Source organism: Phyllobates terribilis, unplaced genomic scaffold (genome assembly GCF_046119375.1).
Source record: "Phyllobates terribilis strain yellow unplaced genomic scaffold, ASM4611937v1 Scaffold_3__8_contigs__length_932513732, whole genome shotgun sequence".
Classification (NCBI taxonomy): Eukaryota; Metazoa; Chordata; class Amphibia; order Anura; family Dendrobatidae; genus Phyllobates; species Phyllobates terribilis.
This window is the reverse complement of record NW_027362763.1, coordinates 884,553,040-884,559,039: the sequence shown is the minus strand read 5'-3', so window position 1 is coordinate 884,559,039 and position 6,000 is coordinate 884,553,040.

Below are 6,000 nucleotides of genomic sequence, written 5' to 3'. Positions count from 1 at the left end.
TGTCTGATGAAGTCCCAGTGGAAAAAGTTTGAAACACCTTGCCTTAGATAATCATCTTGTCTTTCATAAAGTATTATCATCTTACCGGGAACCGGTGACTAGATTCATGCTACCTGAATCATGGGCAGGATGAATCAGAGCTTGTCTGCACAAGTGTAGGCATGTTTTACTCTGATATGTTGCAGTGTTTCAGAGAAAACAGTTTGAAAAGCTAGCTGAGGACTATAGGGAGAGATCTGACTAGTCCGATGTGGCCCCTGGACAGCTTCTCCCCTCCCCAGTCCAGTTGATTGACAGCTCTCCAGCCTCTACACTTCCTTGTTGCTAGGGTGAAGGGTGCTTCTCCTTGATTGAAAGTTCTAGTTTAATAACATGTCCTTCTAATGAGCTTATCATGCTACTGTGACACTTTCAGGTCAGCCAGAGGTTCATTGTGAAGTCTACACTGTTATCACTACATTAACACATAGAGATAATAGGGCCTTAGTACAAGCACATGGCTGGTGAAAGTGAGAGGACTCAGTGAGTAGGAGAACTACTCTATAAGAAGCAACAGGTGAGGTCAGGGGCTTGTGATTTTGCAGGACTGACAACAGCATCTATGGATCAGGAGCTAACAGGGAGGAGAGGTGGGCAATAGTCATATGGAAATTAACTGGTTGGAATGAGGTGACCTGCTCCTCAGCCTGGAATGTAACTACTGCGCACGTATGACTGCTCACCAACCCTACATACCGGGCAAGTACCTATACTGATGTTCTTGAGAAAGACCACTTGTTGGTGGAAATGTTGGACAAACATGTCTTTTCTTTGGTGCCGGATCACAAACTACTTTTGCAGCAAGAATTTCTACACTTGTCTTTGACTGAAGTCACATAGCATAGAGACTGTCAGTCATGCAAAAGGAGGCAGAGCTGGTTGGGGAATAGCGCTGGAGTGTCATAGGCTTCAGATCTGCAATATTTTTCAGCTTTTTTTATATATTAATTCAAATGCTGACTTTCTCATTAATGGCGGAATGGACTGGCCATGTATTTTGGGTGGTGAAATCCTGCTGACACATTCCGATTATGGGGAGTGGAATAGTGATCTTTTTTATCTTATTGCATACATGGCATGGCAGGGACACTCCAGCTGTGGTCAGTTGTCTTACTAGTAGTGATGAGCGAGCACTAAAATGCTCGGGTACTCGTTGCTCGGGTCGAGCAAATTGGAATACTCAGGTGCTCGACCTGAGCAACGAGCCCAATGTAAGTCTATGGTAAACTCGAGCATTTTTCAGGCGGCTCCCCCCGGCGGTCAGCATAGGGAAGACCCCTGGAAGCATTTCTGACTCCCAGGTCACTGCTATCAATAACGTAGTCAGAGTATTACACCACTTTTACGGACTCACAATAAAACATACAAAAATGAAACCAAAATGAATTTTCATGGGAAATATGTTAAGGAACATCCTTTCCAGGGTAATGACTTGTATATAAGGCAAAATAAATAACCAAAAACAAAAATACTCCATCACACCTTTGGCTATGTTCACACGTAGCATTTTTGATGCGGTTTTGCACCTTTGCATTGCTTTCAACAAATGCATTCACTGGGAAATGTCATTTTAACATTTTACAACCTTATCTGGACATGTAGTGTGTGATACATCATCAGACACATGCATACAGTGCTGAAAAGACATGGGAACAGCATGGGGAAGACCTCTGGAAGCATTTCTGACTCCCAGGTCAATGCCTAAAAGTGTGCCCATCATACGTGATCCTTGGCGCATGCGAAGATGCCTCCCGCCATGCACCTGTCATTGCAGACTTTCAAAAATCACCGTCCACGTCCTTGTCTCAGTGCAGCATTCAGTTGTTCCTACCCCATTCCTTGGAATGCAAGCGCAAGTATACAGCCAGCCACCCACCCTCCTACAGGCTGCAATACTGTATTGCCAAATTTTTGACAGCTGCTTGGACTTGAAATGTGGCCTTTTAGGCTCGTGGAGACGGAAGCTGTCCACAATCTTATGGCGGCGGCGACCGGGTATCCATACTCGGTCCCCAGCCGCCACTATTTTTCCAGGTATCGTCTCCGCCTTCCACAAGCACAGGTCCCACAACATTACCCGTGCCCTCCCCAGTGCACTTACTGGGAAGGACCGCCTAACCACAAACACATGGACAGGTGAATGTGGCCAGGGACGGTACGGAGCCAGTCCACTGCTTTTTTTGCTGAGTTGTATTTCACCACAGCCATATTCTTTAGCTTGGTGAAAGGACTTGGGAAACCGCATCTACCCAGCTGTCATTTCTCCCAGAAAGTCCTCTAAAGCTGCTTTCACTTGAAATGTGGCCTTTTAGGCTCGTGGAGGGGGAAGCTTTTCATAACTAGAGATGAGCGTTGTTCGACTCGAACTGTTCGCCAATCTCAAATTCGAGCTGTTTTGGGCGGTGTTCGAGCCGTTCGGCGAACACGAACGATTTGAAAAAAATTCGGCTGTTCGAGGTTATGTTCGATAACTGTTCGTGCACCAAAATCATAACTGGATTTTTTCTCAGTAATGATGAAAATTAATGTTAATACGCAGTTTGAGTGTACAGCGGGGCGGGGGGAGGGGCAGGGGATGGATCTCTGCAGGAATAATGAAGATCTCCATTTTTTTTCTCTTTCCCGCATTTACAGTGGGGAGGTGCAATCTGTCAGCCTATCAGCAGCGCACACACGGAGCGAAGTGCTTTTTTTCACACAAGCAAGGGCATGTGTCATTGGCAGTGTATGTCACATGTCCTTGCCCTATAAGACCCAGCAATTTTCCCCATCGCCACCATTTTCTCACTGCTGCAGCTGCGTGTTAGACGGCACCGCTGTTGCTGTGTGCGCTATACCTTGTTAATTTCAAGCCAATTTTCGCACAAATCTACAGATAGCTTGGGAGTAGGGAATAGTTGTGATTGCAGTCCTTTTAAGGACTAGGTTACAGCATTTCCTACGACTTTTATCAGGCAGGTCTGTGCTCTTAAATAGATAGGTTGGGAGTAAAGACTAATTTTAATTGCAGTCCTTTTCAGGACTAAGTTACATCAGTTCGTATCAGTTTTTGCCAGGCAGGTCTGTGCCAGTGCTGTGCAAGTTTTTTTCACAGCATTTGGCTAAATCTAGCAAAGCTAATCCTTTTTGGCCTATTGCAGAGTGTGTTAGTCAGTGGAGTAGCCTATCTGTGTTGCAAGCTTCACCACCTGTGTATAGAATACCAATTTTTTTACTGCACCTAGTGAAGTAAAACCTTTTGGGCATAGCATCATTCTATTAGTCCATCTATACTGACCTCCATCAGGTTGCAAATTGAATATAATTTTTTTCTGCATCTAGCTCTGAAAAAATATTTGGGCTTCTAGCAGTGTGTGGGACTTGTTCTATTAGTCCATCTATACTGACCTCCATCAGGTTGCAAATTGAATATAATTTTTTTCTGCATCTAGCTCTGAAAAAATATTTGGGCTTCTAGCAGTGTGTGGGACTTGGTCTATTAGTCCATCTATACTGACCTCCATCAGGTTTCAAATTGAATATAATTTTTTTCTGCATCTAGCTCTGAAAAAATATTTGGGCTTCTAGCAGTGTGTGGGACTTGGTCTATTAGTCCATCTATACTGACCTCCATCAGGTTGCAAATTCAATATATTTTTTTTCTGCATCTAGCTCTGAAAAAATATTTGGGCTTCTAACAGTGTGTGGGACTTGTTCTATTAGTCCATCTATACTGACCTCCATCAGGTTGCAAATTGAATATAATTTTTTTCTGCATCTAGCTCTGAAAAAATATTTGGGCTTCTAGCAGTGTGTGGGACTTGGTCTATTAGTCCATCTATACTGACCTCCATCAGGTTGCAAATTAAAAATAATTTTTTTCTGCATCTAGCTCTGAAAAAATATTTGGGCTTCTAGCAGTGTGTGAGACTTGTTCTATTAGTCCATCTATACTGACCTCCATCAGGTTGCAAATTGAATATAATTTTTTTCTGCATCTAGCTCTGAAAAAATATTTGGGCTTCTAGCAGTGTGTGGGACTTGGTCTATTAGTCCATCTATACTGACCTCCATCAGGTTGCAAATTAAAAATAATTTTTTTCTGCATCTAGCTCTGAAAAAATATTTGGGCTTCTAGCCGTGTGTGGGACTTGTTCTATTAGTCCATCTATACTGACCTCCATCAGGTTGCAAATTGAATATAATTTTTTTCTGCATCTAGCTCTGAAAAAATATTTGGGCTTCTAGCTGTATGTGGGACTTGGTCTATTAGTCCATCTATACCGACCTCCATCAGGTTGCAAATTTAAAATTTTTTTTTTCTTCATCTAGCTCTGAAAAAATATTTGGGCTTCTAGCAGTGTGTGGGACTTGTTCTATTAGTCCATCTATACTGACCTCCATCAGGTTGCAAATTGAATATAATTTTTTTCTGCATCTAGCTCTGAAAAAATATTTGGGCTTCTAGCAGTGTGTGGGACTTGGTCTATTAGTCCATCTATACTGACCTGCATCAGGTTGCAAATTCAATATAATTTTTTTCTGCATCTAGCTCTGAAAAAATATTTGGGCTTCTAGCAGTGTGTGGGACTTGGTCTATTAGTCCATCTATACTGACCTCCATCAGGTTGCAAATTGAATATAATTTTTTTCTGCATCTAACCCAGACAATAGTTTTGGCCTAATACCACAGTTTGGCCACTCAGCTCTGCTCGGTTCCCATCCATTGTTTTTTTGTGCAAACAACTCCAGAGTTGTGAATTAGTTAACCACCAAAATGAGTGGAAAAAGGCCTGCTGCTGGTGGAAAGGGGAATAGGCGTGTTGGGAAGGGGAAAAAAGGTTGTGTCCGTGGGGTAGGTGTTAAAGCAACAGTAACATCTGCAGAAGAAAGACCATCTTCCAGCCAAACTAAAATGTCTACTTCTTTTAGCGGACAATGTGATATGATCCCTTTCTTACGGCCACACCAATCGCTACAAATTCCAGATGAGGCACAAAAACAGCAGGTGCTTCAACGGATATCAAGTGCTCCTTTAAGTGGGCTCTCCTCCACATCAACTTCAACATCACAAATACTCCAGTCCTCAAAGGTGTCACCCAAATCGCACTTGCTTCCTCACAGCTCCCAAATCTCCAGCTGCCCGTCTGAGTATGAGGTAGAACAAATGGTTGAGTCTGCAGAGCTGTTTACTCATACTATAGCCTGGGAATCAGAGGTCGGCTCCAGCGCTTCTGTGAATCCAGACGAGGAAATGATCTGCACTGATGCCCAGAATATTTATGAGTCGGATCCAGGACCAGACGCTGATGGGTTCTGACCATAATGTAGACCCTCATTCCCAAACTGTAACTCCTGTTGGTGGAGACAATGAGGAAGACGATGATGAGACTCAAATACCTGATTGGAGCGACAACTTTAGTTTTTTTTTTAGGGCAGGAACAGGTTGGCTCTGAGGACGACGGGTGTGATAACGCACAGGGTGATGATGATGAGGTTGGAGATCCCACTTACTGTCAACCCACAGTCAGCCAAGAGATGAGGTCAGCAGAGGAGGTGGAGGAGAATGCTAGTGACGACGAGGTCAGGTTGCGCCTTCCTGGACAGAGACGTAGTACTGGAAGCACGTCAACAACTGCATCCTCAAACACAACTCTGCCTCTCACCACAAGTCGTGGTGGCTCTTCAGGTCGCATGGGTGCTAAGCCTTGCATAGCCTGGGCATTTTTTCAGATCGATAAAGATGACCCAACTCGTGTTATCTGTAACATTTGTCAGCAAAAGCTAAGTAGAGGCCAAAAAATACATAGTTTGAGTACTTCATGCATGAACCGGCACATGGACATGAAGCATAAGTTGCAGTGGGAAGCTCACTGTGCTACAATGCGGCCTAGCCGGCCGGGCCAACCACCGTCTGCCATATCTTGTGCATCCGCGGCCTCTTCATCCTCTGTGACTGAGGGGACAGCAGTCACATCTGTT